General features: G+C 38.1%; 1 pseudogene; it reads right to left on the bottom strand.

The window, feature by feature from the left end:
• Window positions 1-908: 908 nt before the first annotated feature.
• The window catches only part of LOC129684633 (la-related protein 7-like), a 168,162-nt pseudogene continuing 153,224 nt past the window's right edge, over window positions 909-15,846 (bottom strand).

Genomic DNA, 15,846 nt, shown 5'->3' with positions numbered 1-15,846 from the left:
AATTTGAAAAATCTAGTATACTGGCATTTTTTCCATTCTCACTCTTCTTTTTTATTCCTGTTGTCAAGGATCCAGTAAGGTCCATTCATTCAATGTCCAATTCATGCATTGCATAAATTCCATATGTTCAGAAAGGAAGTGAAATATGACTTGCTTGTTTTGCTTAGACAGCGTGATAAGTTTATCTTTCTGAGAAAATGTCTCAAAGAAAAGAAGGCTGGATAATATAATGGATTGGGTTGTATTTTTTGCACTTAATGCACTTCATGCACTTAATGAACTAGGAAACAGAAAGGGAAATGTGTCTCTAAATTTAAAACAGAATGGAAAATCATTAAATTCAACAAATGTCTACTCCTTGCCTTCCTTGGATATTTTGTAAGGCTTCAACTTAAAAATACAGGTCCAGAAGATGGTCTAAAAAATGTTAGACAACTACATGAAACCTATCAATTCTGTGACAACTAAGTAGCTTACGTAATTAATCATTTCTCTTGTTGGCACCAATGGAATGTCTGAGACCCATTGATAAATACACACTTTTAAAGTTGGGCAGGTATCTGCTCATTGACTCGTACATTCCTTAACATTTTTGTAATATTCACTTTAAACAATGCTTTCTAGTGGTCAAATGGAGTTGTATACTTAGTACAAAATATTTGCACTTGATGCAAATTCTTGCAAAAATTTCAAAAACTTGAAATATAGCCTGGCATGACAAACTGTATTCCATCTGCTTTTCAAAGTGTGAACTGTGGGGAAATGCCAGGGCCTACTGATTCTGTCTAAGCACGTCATTGATTTCTTTCATCATCAGCTGGTTTTGGTAATTTGATGAGGTCCCATGGCAATGGGTTGTCCTTTCAGTTTCCCAAGTGATTCCAGTGGAGAAGAAAGCTGTTTCTCCCCTATGGCAGGCCCAATAAATTAATTAAGGTAATAAATGTCATGCCATCTGCACCTAGGGTATGGAGGACATTAATCAGGCCGTACCTCCCCGCTGGGTTCATCTTTAGTGTGTAGCCACCTGGAACACAAACAGTGCAGTGTGTCAGCAGAGGTAATCAGCAGCACATGCGGCAAGAGGGTCACAGCTCGAGCATCAGGCTGGTGTGCTGGGATTCCATTTCTCTGTCAGACTCTGCTTTTACTAAAGTAAATGAACACTAATAACTCTAAATATGCAACACATGCTAGTTTTGTTTAATTTAAGAAAAAAATCATATAAAATAGAGTTGATTTTTATAATGCAAATATATTATTATATTCTAAATATATATACATACAATATGACACATAAGTGAATTTTTACAAAGTTAATCCTTAAGATACTGTTTCCCGGAAGTGGGATAAGTATTTTGAGCCAAGCGCCAGGTGAGGAGAGTTAAAAGTTGGTGCTATACATTTTCATCTTAGTGCTGCTTTAGCTGCACATGTCTATTTTATATTTTTATTTACCTCATTGTATTTCTTCTATTATTCTTGAGTCATTGTCTTTCTGGAAATATATATTTTCTCTTTTCAAGTGCTTGGACTTTTTAAAATTTATGTATCTTTTTGATCTGTCTTATATCATATACATGTGGCAGAGGATTAATATACAGAATATACAAGTAACTACATAAAAAGGCAAAGAATGGCCTGGTTTCAGTGGCCACAGAAAACGGGCACTTACTGGACAGCACTCTCGATGGCATCACCTCTTCCCCCATTTTGTGTCTCTCCTTATGCTTCTCCTTATGCTTCCTTTTCACTTTTAAGAGCGAATCTTCTTTTCTCTCTCCAGTCTCGTTCACTTCAGTAGAGCAGAATTCTAAGTCTAATATATATATTAGAGTGTATATATATATATATATATATACACTCCCTTAAGACCTTTGTGGTTGTGACGCAGGCAAACTATCTGCACTTCTAATCCCACTGACAGTGCTTTACTTGGAGACCTCAGAAGCGGCTTCACCAGCCATACCCTTCTGAGCTCTTCTCCTCACTTTTGGCTTGGGGGCGAGGCAGTCTTCGTCCTCAGCACTGCTTCCCTCCCTCTTCCCTGCTCTGCCTTCAGGTAACATGGATGTTTTGGCCTTGCCCTGCTTTTTTTTTTTCTTTGTCTTTGCAGGTGGCTCTGGAGGTTCAGGAATTTCTACCTCGAGCCCTCGGAGGCAGTCCTAGGTCTCTTAGTTTTACACACAGCCATGCTGCTTGTGTCCACAGTTAACTCTTTCACCTGTACAGTCTTCCTTCTTTGTTCTGCCTTTTTTCTTTTTCTTTTCTTTTTTTTTTACTCCTCTCTTCTGTAACAACAATGTCCGCATAGTTTTACTCTCTGGGAGCTCCTGTTTTGAACATTTCCCGTCTGTCTAAGTAGGCACTCACCAGCTAGGCGTAAGGAAGGAATGGGCTTGTTTTTCACAGTCTGGGGGAATATGCCGGGCTTTCTTGGGGCCTCTTCAGGCGGGTTGTTAAGAAACTGAAACAACTGCAGAATATGAATTTATTGCTAATCTCGTGTGTTCTTTTCACTTACAGGGTCCCTCAGATGCACGCACCTCAGTGGCTTTCCTTTGCTGCTTGCTCTTCTGTTTCAAACTCCACAAAGGCAAATCCCTTAGGATCCCCAGTAGATTTGTAATGTGAAATACTTACGTAAACCACATTGCCATGCTTCCCAAATACTCTTTCAATCCACTTATGAGTGACGTTTTTTGGGGAAAACTCCTATAATAAGTCACAAGTGGTATGATATTTAATGCTTAAGTTCCTACATAAAGAAATAATTTATAAATAATTACTAAATAAAAAAGTCAAAGAAACAGATGAAGTGTTTTTTTTTTTTGTTTTTTTTTTTTTTTTTTTTTTTGAAATGGGCTAAATGAAGAGTTATCACTACAAGAAATAAAATGTTAAAATACTTTAAAAATGTTCATCACCCTGAAGCAATTTTTAGGGAAATCAAAACCAAAGCTACTTTGTGATTTCATTTTCCTTTTACAGAGCAGCTGAGATGAACAGAACAACTGACAGCAAATGCTAGCTTACAGGTGAGGAAAGAAGAATCTTCACTGAAGACTGACAAAAACCATGAATTTGTGCAGATCGGTAATCAGTGTGAAGAATTATCAAAACCCTAGAAATAAACCCACTACAGGACCCGGCTGTGCCAGTCTTGGTGTGTATGCCCGCGGGACTCGCCCTCCTACTTCACAAACGATCGCCCAGCAATGCTCATTGCTGCCTCACTCATAATATCAAGGAAACTGAAACAGCGTAAATGTCCTTAAACATATGAATAGTGACAGTACTACACATACGCAACACAAAAAATGTGAAAGCACCGGTCTCCGCAGGCACCCCTGGGCCCAGGCCTCTTGGCTCTGTTGGTCTCCTTCTGGTCTTTGTGTCCTAGCCTCTCCTCTCCAGGTCTTTCTGTTTCCCCCTCTTTGCATAAGATTCCCTACACTCTGCCCGAAGTTTGGCTATGGATCTTAGCATTTGCTTTGAAACACTGCTGAGTAGAATCATTCAGCAGCCCTCTGTGGTAGGCTCCTGTCCTGTTTCCTGTCTTCTCCTGCTTCTATCCCGTTTGCCCTTTGAATGAGGATTTAGCATCTTCCATAGGGTCCTCCTTCCTGTTTAGCTTCGTTAGGAGTACAGATTGTATATGTTTAGCCTATATTATATGTGTAATATCCACTTATAAGTGAAAGTATATACTGATAATTCAACCAAGGACCATGCATGCAGAGAACCTAATACTGCTTCTCAGATATAGCCCATAGGCATCTCAGGCTCCAAGTGGGGAGCAGGGGCTGTCTCTGACATGAACTCAGATGCTAGCTCTTTGATCACATCTCCCTGGGAGTGTGTGGGGGGTTGCATGCAGCCTTACAAGGCCACAGAGGAAGACAATGCAGCCAGTCCTGATGAGACCTAATAGGCTAGGGTCAGATAGAAGGGGAGGAGGAGTTCCCCTATCAGTGGACAAGGCAAGGGGCAAAGGGGGAGGAGAGGAAGGTCCTGTGGTATTGAGAGGTGACAAAGAAGGGGATAAAGTGAATAAATTTAATAAATAATAAATACAATTTTTAAAAATTGTGAAAGGACAAAATTTTCAGGTAAACAGATAGACATAGAAAGTATTGCATTAAATAGAGGCACTTCAGATGACAGGTACCACATATTATCTCTTAGCTGTATTTCTTTTCTTTAAGATATATTTTATTTTTATTAATTACAGTTTATTCACTTTGTATCCCACCTATAGCTCCCTCCTCTTCCCCTCCCAATCCCACCATCTCTCCCTCTTCTCCACCCATGCCCCTGCCCCAGTCCACTGATAGGAGAGGTCTTCCTTCCCTTCCATCTGATCCTAGTCTATCAGGTCTCATCAGAAGTGGCTGCAGTGTCTTCCTCTGTGGCCTGCTACCTTTGATGCTACCCCTGGTTGAATGTAAACCCCTATTATTTTTTTGTGTGTGTGTTTAATTTTTATTTTAATTAATTACACTTTATTCACTTTATATCCCCCCATAAGCCCCCCTTCCCCTCCTGATCCCACCTTCTCACCCCTTTCTTCACACATGCCCCTCCCCAAGTCCACTGATAGGGGACGTCCTCCTCTCTTTCCTTCTGATCTTAGTCTATCAAATCTCATCAGGAGTGGCTGCATTGTCATCTTCTGTGGCCTGGTAAGGCTGCTCCCCACTCAGGGGAAGGTGATCAAAGAGCAGGTCAATCAGATTATGTCAGAGGCAGTCCCTCTTCCCATTACTATGTAACCCACTTGGACACTAAACTGACATGAGCTACATCTGTGCAGGGGTTCTAGGTTATCTCGATGCATGGTACTTAGTTGGAGTATGAGTCTCTGGGAAGACCCCAGCCATGTTTGTAGCAGCTTTATTTATAATAGCCAGAAGCTGGGAACAGCCCAGATGCCCCTCAAATGAAGAATGGATGGAGAAATTGTGGTATATCTACACAATGGGATATTACTCAGCAATGAAAAATAAGGAAATCATGAAATTTGCAGGTAAATGGCGGGACCTGGAAAGGATCATCCTGAGTGAGCTGTACTAGAAGCAGAAAGACACACACGGTATATATTCACTCATAGAGACATGCAATATAGAATAAACCTACTAAAATCTGTACATCTAAAGAAACTAATCAAGAGGGAGGACCCTGACTAAAACACTCAATCCCCATCCCAAAAGGCAAAGAGGAAGGATATCAGAAGAAGAAGAAAACAGGAGACAAGCTAGAAACCCACCACGGAGGGCCTCTGAAAGGCTCTGCCCTGCAGACAATCAAAGCAGATGCTGAGACTTATGGCCACCTGTTGGGCAGTGTGCATGGAATCTTATATAAGAAGTGGGAAATAGTAAGAGCTGGAGAGGACAGGAACCCCACAAGGAGAGCAACAGAACCAGAAATGTAAACCCCTATTCTTGAAGGTATTGCACAATTCAGACTCAGGTCTAGAAGTATAGATTTGGGTATAACCTGAAATCCTCTCTCCTGCTCTAGCTTTCAATGTACCAGAAAATCCTATGCAAGCTGCAAATGGAGGGAAGTAATCGATTGTTCTACCCATCTGCAGCACCCATGAACAATAATAGTGAAATTAAGGTGAAATGAATGGCACTCACAGGTGGTGGCTATTTAGGCTGTAGATTGTTGAAAGGAATCTAGCACCGCCCCTGCCATTTACTAGACCAGCATAATCCCTAATAATCCCTTACAAACACCAATCAGAAAATAAACTCTGAAGGCAATTTCCTGCCAGCTGTGAGGTTTTCATATGAATAGGTTCTTCCATGTAATTGTTTACCAGAATATATTATATGTTTAGAACCAATAAACAACCTATTAGCAAAACCACTATTAATTCCTTGAAAGAAAATAGATCAATACTATCAAATTCTGTATTCTCATTCTTGAACATAAATCATCAAACTATACTGTAGACACACAAGATATCTATACAGTGTATCATAAACAATGGAAACTCTGTTATATATTTCTTAGAGAAAGAAGATTAATAAACAGAACCATTCAGAAGATTCCCCATGGTTGAGGTGGGCATCTCTCACTCCCTTTGTAAAATCCTTACTGATAACTGGATTTGAGTTTTAGATCCCAGAGAACAGCAGAACGATGTGCTTTTTGTGGTGACAGTGTCACTTTGCCTTAGAGCTAAGTAAATGACCTGCTATGGTTTTCAGTTGGGTCATTTATTTAGCTCTAATAATATTCTAAACCTTATCCCTGTAGCCACAGAGACATGGACCTACCACTCCTCTTCAAATAAGCCTCCATTTCTTTACAGCAAATGGAGACAATCACAGGGAAACTACAGCTGGACCCAATGGCAGGAACATCAGAAGATGGGATGCCTGAACCTGTATCATAGACGCTTCATGTATAGCCCTGGGAGCATCAAGAATGTGGGTGTAGAGCCCAAATGACAGGAAGTCTCTGTAAATCTGTGTGTCCTAGAAATGTCTTCATAAACAAGACTGTAACGAAGGCAATATCAGTGCACATGTTAACGCAAAACAGGGAAAATTTCACAAGTCCCACGCCTGGACAAAGAACTACAGACATTTAATGACTTCTGAGGAGGGAGGGAATATTCATCCAATACAAAACTGGTCAGCGCAAAAAACACACAAGTAGCACCAACAAAAATGTGCTCAGCACGTTGTATTTTTATATTCATGCACACATATGCACACACAGCTGGGTACAGACAAATATGTAACAATAATAATTAAGGAAACTGAAGCTATCAGTTTCAGATTCGGGGATCCTAGAAGGTGAATATGTAAGGCAAGGTAATGTAACTATATTTTAAGTTTAAATGTGTGAAAATATAATAAATAAGTAAAAAATAGAAAAGAGGAAAGGGTTTATAAAAAGGGGGCTTTATTTCTGCTTATGGTTCCTGAGAATAAGTTTTCATCCTAGCAGCAATCAGTAAAGGTGATAGAACAGAAGCTGAGATCTCACATGACAAGACACAGTCATGAAGCAGAGGGAGACCATAGTAGAAACGTCTATGTTTTGAAAACTCAGTATCTGTTATCAATGACTCATTTTTTCTTCAGTGAAGCCAAACCACCTACACCTCCCCTAAACAACACGAACAACTGTGGATCACTTGTTGAAATGCAAGGACACACAAAATTGGATGTTTAGGGAATAGGAGACTGGATCAGGAAGTAGCAGGGGTGAAGAGGTGCATATGATGAAAAGCTGTTGTGCCCAATTCTCAAAGAACTAAAAAGAATATTAGACTGCCTGCTGTTGTAGTTACCTATTTATTTATTGATTTTTTTTTTACTTTGTCACTGTGAATTTATACCCAGCAGTTTCTAGGGGAGGGTTCTAGTAGTGAAGCACAGCCTACATATATATATATATTTTTTTTTAATGGTGTTACACTGTCTCATGTACCCAGATGGGCCTTCAGTATACTCCAGTCCAGGTCAACTGAGAATGTGTAACTTTCTGTGTCAGCCTTTGAAGTAGCTCATGTCATTTTTTCAATGATTTTGGACATCCTAGGAGGCTTCTGAAAAGTAAATGCATCTTTACTACTCCTGACCCCGAAACATGGAAAGCAGTTTTAAGAGAAAAATATCAACACAGGGAAATAGGGCTAATTGAAGAACAAATGAAGGTGAGAGCTTTTTATATAACCATGTAAAAAGGAAAAGCATAGGTATTTAGATAGAAACATCAGTAGCTAGAAAAAAATAGGAAGGGGATTTTATGACACATTTTGAACTTAGTGTATTTTTGTTTGAATCTCATCAAAGTTTTTGAATGTTCTAATAAAGAGGATGATGAAAAGTAAATTTGGCCACAATTAAGCCAGGTGGTTTGGTACATTGCCTACAAAAAAAAAAAAAAAAAAAAAAAAAAAAAAAAAAAAAAAAAAAAATAGAAAGAAAAAAATTATAATTCCTAAAAAAAATGCTCATTTATATTATGTAGACAACTTTTATTCCTCTCAAAGATTAAAATTAACTAATTAGAGCAATTTATCATCCATTCTTCTTGAAGTGAAAGGGTCTTTGTTCTGATCTTTCAAGAGATAGCACAGTCTAGTCTTCATAGCTGTCTAAAATGCAGTTGAGAGTTATTTTTAGTCAACACATTAGGCACTCTGCTGCAGTCTGCATTTCTCATCAAAGAACATGAATAGGCAGTAAATGCAAAGTAGAAAAGATTGTGATGAAAAAAGTTTAATAAAGAAGGATTGTCATTTACTTTCAAATCTACATGACCCATTTAAAATCAGGCTCCAAAATGTTGGCCTTGGTCTTTAAATTAGACAGTGAAACCTGGAATTTAATGTATCCCTCATTTAAATATATTTTGTTTATTTCCACTAATGCAGACATTAATAAAGGTGCAAAAATACATGCTGTAAAAAGAACTTCCAGTGAACTCCTGAAAATTTTGATTTGCAAGGTATCAAAGTTATATTTAAAACTATATGTTTGTAAAAATAAATAAAATTTAAATTCTGAAAACTTTCAGGAAGCATTTTCTACGAAAGTGATTGTAGGTCATGACAACAATTAATTTGGGAGATGATGAGGAATCAGGTTGCTTTCTTTGGAGAGATAAACTAGAAAGTATGATTCTATGACCTATGCGAATGTTTACCAAAATCCCTCACCACTCTGCTACTGTAGTGCAGTTTTAATTTCACTCATTTTGAGGTTCAATATTCAAGTAATATTGTGGCAAACCGTTTATCAAATAATTGCATTTGGTCACATAAAATACATTGACCAATAATGAATCCTCTGAGATTGGGTGAGTGCTAGCACAGCTGCTGTAGGTATCTGGGATGATTACTGATACAGCTGAGAATCTACGTACATGTTGGAAGGAGAGACCTTTAAACACCAGACTTGTGTTCACCCTAACCCCAAGATGTGCACAAATAAAAATTAATATGTAATTTTAAAAGATACTTAAAATATGTCAATGTAATTTTAAAGCACAGATCTTTCTTGCTAAACTTTAGGTACAAAATAATATTCAGGATGCCAGCATCATTTTATGAAAATAAAACCTTGTCATTGTTTCTATTGTCTTCAGAGCTATAATTGCATGTCCCTTCAAATGACATTGACTGATACTGACCCTGAGAATCTACAATGGCAATGAGCTTGCATGGCATTCTGTGTTCCTGATAAATTTGAAAACCTAAGTGGTATGACTGGATAGAATTGAGGCTGGAGACAACAGATCTTTTTCCTTCTAATATTGTTCTGAAATAAAGAAACTCATTTTTCCCTATTCAAGCTCATTTCACTCAATACCGTTACACAAGCTATAAATTTTTGATGGCCGTAGTAACACTTACAGTCATATTTTACCTTCTTATATCCATCCTTCTCTTCACTCTTGGCATTCTGCAGACATCTAATACAATAGTGCTTCAGGACCTGTTTTCTAGAGAATTCTGGGGAGGACAAGAAGGAGAAATTCAACTACCCTCAGGTGTAGTATTTTCTTATGTTATATGCAGGTGAGCTCAAAGCTGTGTTCTTATTCTCTGTAGAAACAAGGTCATTCTATGCATGCTTTGGCACACAGCTACAAGGCATGGTCTAAAAACTAAGTCTCTCAGACCACCAGGTTGAACAGCTTTCTTCAGTAGAGTACAAAACTGAGGCTATAGATTCAGAAAGACAGGGTGTAGCAGAATGTGTGAGTGTGTGAGTCTGTGCAAGTGAGTGTGTGTGCCTATGTCCATGCGTGTGTGAGTGTGTATGTTTGTCAGTGAGTGTATGTTTGCATGTGTGCCTGTATCCATTCATGTATGTGTGTGAGGTGTGTGTGAGTTTCCATGCATGTGTGTATGTGAGTGTATGTGTATACATTCATGCCTGTGTCTTTTAGTGAGTATGTGTATAGGTGTGTGGTTGCCTGTGTCAGTGTGTGAGAGACTGTTTGTGTGTGAGTGTGCTTGTGTCTGTGTGTGTGTTTGTAGAAATAATTGAAAGATTTACAATAGTCTGAGCACCAGTAGGGGGCTGCCCTGCCTGATGAAGCAGCTTGTCCATTGGCATTAGGTAAGCTGTTATCTCTATGGGTTTGATATCCTTCACGAATTTACAAATTGGATTTGGGATTGTTCCTTTGCCAAGAAAATCGAAGTGAGAATGTAAGATTCTGTGACCTATATGAATATTAATCAAAACTCTCATAACTCTACTTCCAGAGGAGTCAGTGTTTGCTCTACCACTAGAATAAACCACCTCTAAATGTTCATTGAAGGTGGAAAAAAAAACGGAGTAATAAAAGGGAAATGAGGCAATTTATCCTTCAAATGGTATGCTTTAAAAAGTGAGGAGAGCCACAATATTTCAAATTACATCACTTTAAAAATTTGTTAAATGAAACATTTATAGTAGTAAGATTATGGAACTATACTGTTCAAAATAATTTTATATGCATACATGCACCCAATGTACATTTTCATTTAGATAAAATTATTATTTATATAAAATATATGAACATTAAAAATATTTGATATTTACTCAAGTTGTCTGTCATAAAATTCAATGTGCATGTGATTATATAAAATAATACATTACAATAGTGTTAAAGTTTCTTCTTTGATATCTTATTACATACATATTAACACAAATAATATTTAAAGAGACAAGCAGTTGGTACATTTGCATTTTATTTTTTCTTATATATTGTGCTTATTTTAGCACAGAGGAAGACAGTGCAGCCAGTCCTGATGAGACATGATAAGCAAGGGTCAAATAGAAGAGGAAGAGGACCTCCTCTATCAGTGGACTAGGGAAGGAGTATAGGGGGAGAAGAAGGATGGAGAGTGGGAGTAGAAGATGAGAAAGGGAGCCACAGCCAGGATACAAATTGAATAAATTGTAATTAATAATAATAATAATAATAATAATAATAATAATAATAATAATAATAATAAAAGAAAATACTAGTTCTTTAGGAGCTGAGACCAAATAGGAAAATTTCTACTAACTGGAAGGTATTTTCTTTTAGATTTTTGCATTTATTTATTTTTTTTTTCTGAATTAAAGCCAAACCAAATTTATTGACAAATAAGTAGATGTATAAAGAAAAGTTTAAGTTTCAATAGTATTTCACTTGAATAAACAAATTTTTCAAACTATATGTGATCAAATTGTAGTACACAAATTTATTAAGTTGAGGCTTTGGTGAAATTATATTTTGTAAATCAATTTTTTGCTGTAAATATCTTTTTTTTTAATTTTATTTTTCTTTTTAGTTACATTTTGTTAACTCTGTGTCCCAGCTGTATCCCGCTCCCTCATTCCCTCCCCAACCCCACACTCCCTCCCTGGTCTCCTCCCTGCCCCTTTCCAAGTCCACTGATAATCAGGGGAGGACCTCCTCCCCTTTCATCTGACCCTGTTTTATCAGGTATCTTCAGGGCTGGCTGCAAAGTCCTCCTCTGTGGCCTAACAGGCTGCTCCTCCCCTGAGGGGGTGGGTCAAACAGCCTGCCCTTGAGATCCTGTTAGAAATAGTCCATGTTCCCCTTACTTTGGAAAACTACTTGGTTACTGAGCTACCACGGGCCACATCTGAGCAGAAGTTCTAGGTTATATCCATAGATGGTCCTTGGTTGAGTGTCAGTCTCAGAAAAGACCCTGTGCCCGGATATGTTTGGTCCTTGTAGAGCTCCTATCCTTTCCATATCATACTAACTTCCCTTCTTTCATATGATTCCCTGCACTCTGCCGAGGGTTTGGTTATGAGTCTTAGTGTCTGCTTTGAAACACTGATAGGTAGAGTCTTTCATATGCCTTTTGTGGTAGACTCCTGTCATACGTTCAATGCACATCCCATTTGTCTTTCTAAATGAGGATTAATCACCTTCGCCTGTGTCCACTTTCTTGATTATCTTCTTTAGGTGTGTAGATTTCATTATGTTTATCATGTCTTGTAGGTCTATATAAGCGAGTATATACCATGTTTGTCTTTCTCCTTCTGAGATACTTCACTCAGAATGATCTTTTCTAGATCCCACCATTTGCCTGCAAATTTCATGATTTCCTCCTTTTTGATTGCTGAGTAGTATTCCATTGTGTAAAAATACCACAATTTCTGTATCCATTCCTTTGTTGATGGACATCTGGGTTATTTCCATCTTCTGGCTATTACAAATAAAGCTGCTACGAACATGGTTGAACAAATGTCCTTGTTGTGTACTTGAGCAAATTTTGGGTATATACCTAGGAGTGGTATAGCTGGGTCTTGAGGTAGCACTACTCCTAGTTGTCTGAGAAAGCACCAGATTGACTTCCAAAGTGGTTGAACCAGTTTACATTCCCACCAGCAATGGAGGAGGGTTCCCTTTTCTCCACAACCTCTCCAGCATGTGCTATCACTTGAGTTTTTCATCTTGGCCATTCTGATGGGTGTAAGGTGAAATCTCAGGGTCGTTTTGATTTGCATTTCCCTAATGGCTAATGAGGTTGAGCATTTCTTTAAGTGTTTCTCTGCCATTCGATGTTCCTCTTTCGAGAATTCTCTGTTTAGCTCTGTTCCCCATTTTTTAAGTGGATTACTTGGTCTGTTGCTTTTCTGCTTCTTTAGTTCTTTATATATACTGGATATTAGCCCTCTGTCAGATAAAGGGTTGGTGAAGATTCTTTCCCAATCTGTAGGCTGTCTATTTGTTTTGATGACAGTGTCTTTTGCTTTACAGAAGCTTTTCAATTTCATGAGGTCCCATTTATTGATTGTTGCTCTTAGAGCCTGTGCTGTTGGTGTTCTGTTCAGGAAGTTGTCTCCTGTGCCAATGAGTTCTAGGCTGTTCCCCACTTTTTTTTCCAACTGATTTAGAGTATCTGGTTTTATGTTGAGGTCCTTGATCCACTTGGACTTTAGTTTTGTGCAGGGTGATAAATATGGATCTATTTTCATTTTTCTACATGTAGACATCCAGTTGGTCCAGCACCATTTGTTGAAGATGCTGTCTTTTTTCCATTGAATGGATTTGGCTTCTTTGTCAAATATTGAGTATTCATAGGTGTGTGGGTTTATTTCTGGGTCTTCTATGCGGTTCCATTGATCCTCCTTTCTGTTTCTATGCCAATACCACACAGTTTTTATTACTGTTGCCCTGTAGTACAGCTTGAGATCGGGAATGGAGATACCTCCAGATGATCTGTTGTTGTACAGGACTGTTTTGGAGATTCTGGGTTTTTTGTTTCTCCATATGAAGCTGAGAATCTTTTTTTCAAGGTCTGTAAAGAAAACAAGCAATAAAACAGGGTAAGATCATGGACATTACAAAAGGAACTAACATGCATTGGTCAATATTATCTATCAATATTAATGGACTCAACTCACCAATAAAAAGACACAGGCTTACAGAATGGTTATGGAAACAGGACCCAACATTCTGTTGCATTCAAGAAACATACCTATGCAACAAAGATAAACACTACCTCAGAGTAAAGGGCTGGAAAAATGTTTTTCAAGCAAATGGTTCCAGAAAACAAGCTGGAGTAGCCATCCTAATATCTAATAAAATAGACTTTCATCCGAAGCTAATCAAAAAAGATAAGGAGGGCCACTATATTCTCATCAAAGGAAAAATCCAACAAGAGGACATCACAATTTTGAATATCTATGCCCCAAATACAAGAGCACCTACATTCGTAAATGAAACAATATTAAAGCTTAAATCATACATTGATCCTAATACCTTAATAATGGGAGATTTTTGCATTTAAATGGAAAGATATGCCAATAAAGTATTATAAAACATAGTTTAATTTTGGTTTTGTCTGGATATACTTTTCTTTGGAAAATACTAAATTTTTGCTAATTTAAATGATATAAAAATATAGGTTTTTTCCTATTCAGTCTGTTACAGATTATGGATTATTCCTACTAAAAATAGGAGTCCTTGGCTGGGTGTGGTACTTAAGCCCAGGATTTCAAGTCTCAGAAGACAGAGACAAGATAATAGCTGTGTGATACAGGCTAACCATGGCTACATAGTATATTCCAACAAAGCCAGAGATGTAGGGTGGGACACCATCTCAATGGAAAACAAAATAGGGATCCTAAAGCAGAAGATCTCTCTCTCTCACACACACACACAAAGCATGTTACAAAGAAATTCATACAACTTCAAAGTTTGCACTTTAACATTTTGAACTCTTATGGAATATACCTAGGTCTTTTCATAATTATAGGGTATAAAGTTTCACTGTTTTTTATTTGTTATTATTATTGTTATTATTTATAATTTATTCACTTTGTATCCCAGTAGTAGTCCCCTCCCTAATCTCCTTTCAGTCCCACCCTTCTTCCTGTCCCACCTTTCTTCCCTCTTCTTCTCCTATCCCTCTTCCATAACCTACTGATAAAAGTCCTCTTTTTCTACTATCTGACCCTAGCCTATCAGATTCCATCAGAACTGCCTGGATCCTCTTCCTAGGTTGACCTGGGATAGGTCACCCCACCAATGGGAAGCGACCAAAGAGCAGGCAACTGAGAGTTCATGTCAGACAGTGTCTCTGCTCCCCTTAGTGACTGAGCTGCCTATGGGCTACATCTGGGCAGGGGGTCTAGGTCCTCTCCATGAATTGCCCTTGGGTGATGGATCATTCTCTCCATGCCCACCTGGGCCCGGCTTTTTGGCTCTGTTGGTCTCCTTGTGGAGCTCCTGTCCCCTCTTTGTCTTTCTATTGTCCCTTCTTCCATAAGACTTCCTACTTTCTATCCAAAGTTTGGCTGTGAGTCTGTGCATCTGCTTTGATCCCCAGCTGGGTGGGGCTATTTAGAAGACATCTGTGGTAGGTTCCAATTCTGTTCCCTCTCTTCTACTGCTTCTGGTGTCTGTCCTGTTTGCCCCTCTGAATGAGAATTAAGCATCTTCCCTAGGGTCCTTCTTATTTAGCTTCATGAGGTGTGTAGATTTTAGTATGGTTACCCTATATTATATGGCTAATATTAACTTCTATGTGAGTATAAACTTTCCATACTGAAAGTTTCAAAAGTTCAACATTTAGAGAGCTACACTCAATTTTGTATATAGATTTCTAAGTTATACAGTTTTCTAAGGTGTTTTAAAATATTAACAGGAAGGGAGTAATTTGTTTCTGAAAAAGTTTAAATATATAATAATTTTTCAAACACAGTTTCAAATATATCTAAAACTGTGGTAGGCTATACTCTTGATTGCGTATTCATGGTTATTCTCATAAAAAGATTGAAATATAATTATTTTAATATATATTTTCATCTATGAGGTAATGTATTTTAGCTATAAAAACAGATTTCATTTAATTCTCTTTGGTCTTTTAATGCAATATAGAGGATTTCAATATTATGCTTAATACATTTGGTTTCCTACTATTAATCCAAAAACAATGACATTTTAATGCGGCATTAGATTTTATATTTTGCTTTGTTTTTAAATTATTTTTATTAATTAAAGTTTATTCATTTTGTATGCCCCCTGTAGCTCCCTCCCTTCTCCCTCCCCAATCCCACCCTTCATGCCTCCCTCTTCCACACCTGTGCCCCTCCCCCAGTCCACTGATAAGGGAGGTCCTCCTCCCCTTCCCTCTGATCCTAGTCTATCAGGTCTCATGAGGAGTGGTTGTATTGTCTTCCTCTATGGCCTGGAAAGGCTGCTCCCCTCTCAGGAGGTGATCAAAGAGCAGGCCAATCAGTTCTTGTCAAAGACAGTCCCCTTTCCCATTACTATGGAACCCACTTGGACACTGAACTGCCATGGGCTACATCTGTGCAGGTGTTTTTAATAAAAAAAAAAATTATATAA

This window comes from Psammomys obesus, unplaced genomic scaffold (assembly GCF_907164565.1).
Source record: "Psammomys obesus unplaced genomic scaffold, mPsaObe1.curated_primary_1811, whole genome shotgun sequence".
In the NCBI taxonomy this organism is placed as follows: domain Eukaryota; kingdom Metazoa; phylum Chordata; class Mammalia; order Rodentia; family Muridae; genus Psammomys; species Psammomys obesus.
Note: the sequence above shows the minus strand (reverse complement) of the source record. Positions and strands in the feature narration are given on the sequence as shown.